Source organism: Dipodomys ordii, unplaced genomic scaffold (assembly GCF_000151885.1).
Source record: "Dipodomys ordii isolate 6190 unplaced genomic scaffold, Dord_2.0 Scaffold5717, whole genome shotgun sequence".
Taxonomy (NCBI): Eukaryota; Metazoa; Chordata; class Mammalia; order Rodentia; family Heteromyidae; genus Dipodomys; species Dipodomys ordii.
In genome coordinates this window covers 1-2,429 of record NW_012272931.1, presented here as the reverse complement: position 1 = coordinate 2,429, position 2,429 = coordinate 1, and the positions used below count along the sequence as shown (strand labels likewise).

The 2,429-nt window shown below is 46.5% G+C and overlaps 1 long non-coding RNA gene across 1 annotated transcript; it reads right to left on the bottom strand.

Moving 5' to 3' along the window:
* Nucleotides 1-66: 66 nt before the first annotated feature.
* On the bottom strand, nt 67-2,297 carry LOC106002251. The gene is made up of 3 exons (XR_001175908.1): nt 2,227-2,297; nt 722-779; nt 67-188 (listed from the first exon to the last, which is right to left on the bottom strand). It is a non-coding gene; the product is annotated as an uncharacterized LOC106002251 (long non-coding RNA).
* Nucleotides 2,298-2,429: the final 132 nt, after the last annotated feature.

Sequence of the window (2,429 nt, the reverse complement as noted above, 5' to 3'; positions counted from 1 at the left end):
CAGGCCTGCAGTTCATGCCCCAACAACAAAAAAGCCTAGATTTTCTGTGTCAGTGCTCACCTGATGGACTGTATTTGAGATCACTGAGCAGAGAGGTAGTCAGCGCCTCGGGTGGAGGTGATACAGGTTCACATATGTTTAGGTCTTCATCTTTCATTTTATCCATCCTGTCTCTCTCAGTGGTTAGACTATCCTTACCAAAACAAAAACAAAAATAAAAAACCAAAAACAACAACCATGAAATGAACTTGTTACTGGTTACTGTCTACAGCTTTTTTTTTTTTTGGGTCCGGTCGTGGGGCCTGAACTCTGGGCCTCGGCACTGTCCCTCAGCTCTTAAGCTCAAGGCTAGCGCTCTACCACTTGAACCACAGCCCCACTTCTGGTTTTTTCTTTTTGCTTATGTGGTGCTGAAGAATTGAACCCAGGGCCTCAGGCATGTAAGGCAAGTGCTCTACCACTGAGCCACCTTCCCAGCCCCTACAGACAGCTTTTGCCCCTCATTTCACAGCAAGGACTGTGTCCCCTCATTAAAAAGGGGTTCATTCGTCCACTGCTTCCAGTCTCAGCTGGAGGGTACTAGAAGAATGCACTCATGTTTTCCTTCTCATTTCTATTTCCCCAGGTCATTTTAGGTATCAAGCATCTAACGGATCAGAGGTAAGTCTAACCTCACGTGTACAACTAGAAAACCTCCTCACAGAGAATGATGCCGTCATACCTAATGGAAGATGTCTTTTCCCACGCTGCACCTTGCTCCACTTCGTCCAGTAGTTCCACTGAAAAAGAAAGAGATGGCTTCCTACAGCTTCCATGGGGAAAGCAATCATCCACCCCAGCCCTTACATCCAGCTTGACTATGCAAAGCACTGGAAATGTCACTCCCCAGAAGCCCTCCCCAGCCAGCAAAGTACAGGGCCAAACATGACTGTCCAAAGTACTGCAAATGCCCAAGATGACAGCCCTGGCTTCCTGGCACTTTTATTTTGCCTCCAAGTTGCCTTGTGATCATTCGCCCTAGCTCTAGAGATTTGTTCTTCTCAATCTTCCTGCAACTTCCTGCACACTATAGACTGCTAGAAGGCTTTCTCTTTAATCACTCACAGATTTTGGGGTTATGAAATAGGAATGGCATATACTTGAGTTATGTTTTCTAAAAATCCAAAAGAATTCAGGAATCTGAGACATTGGTTCTAACTTTTCAGAAAAGGGATAAAAGGGACGGGGAACAGATGTTGAACCTGTGATGACTTGTATACTTGTGTGTGTGTGTGTGTGTGTGTTTGCATATGCATGCATGGGGCTTGAACTCAGGGCCTAGAGGATGTTCTGACTTTCTGTGCTTAAGGCTAGTGTTCTACCACTTGAACCACAGCTCTACTTCCAGCTTTTTTTTGTTTGTTTGTTTATTGGAGATAAGGAGTCTCACAAACTTTCCTGCCCAGGCTGGCCTCAAACTGTGATCCTGAGCAGCTAGGATTATAGACATGAGGCACTTGGCTCTGTGATTTTTTTTTTTGGTCAGTCGTGGGGCTTTAACTCTGGGCCTGGGCGCTGTCCCTCATCTCTTCAGCTCAAGGCTAGCGCTCTACCACTTGAGCCACAGAGCCTCTTCCGGTTTTCTTGTGGTTAATTGAAGGTAAGATGTTCTTGCTCGGACTGACTTTGAATCACGATCCTCAGATCTCAGCCTCCTGCGTAGCTAGGATTACAGGCGTGAGCCACTGGCGCTAGGCAGTGATGTTTTAACTAGCTTATCAAATAAGACCACCTGTTTCTTTTCAGTTTCCTGACTCTGCTTACGGACTGTGTCCCTAGTGCCAAGCACCAGCAGACCTCACATTGGAAATCACAATGATTCCAATTCCATAAGACTGTTCTGAACAGCTGGGCGCCGGTTGCTCATGCCAGTAATCCTAGCTACTCAGGAGGATGAGATCTGAGGATCACAGTTCAAAGCCAGTCTGGGCAAGAAAGTCCATGAGACTCTTATCTCCAATAAACCACTAGAAAACCGGAAATGGCACTGTGGCTCAAGTGGTAGAGAACTGGCCTTGAGCTGAAGAATGCAGGGACAGCGCCCAGGCCCAGATTCAAGCCCTACAACCGACCAAAAAAAAAGCAAGACAACATCTTGTTTTATTTCAAACATTGGCAAGAGGCAGAAAAGAGACAAAAGAACTCCTGTACTCCCAATATCAACGTTCAGAGAACAGAGATGCTCACCATTTATGATCTCATGCCCAAAAAACAGCTTCACTCCCGGGGTGCTCCGGCCACTCTCCACATTCTTCACTGTTACAAAAGCAATTCACTTGGTTAATAAAAAAGTAGTATATCCGCCGCGCACTGGTGGCTCACACCTGTAATCCTAGCTACTCAGGAGGCTGAGATCTGAGGATCGCGGTTCAAAGCCAGCCCGGGCAGGA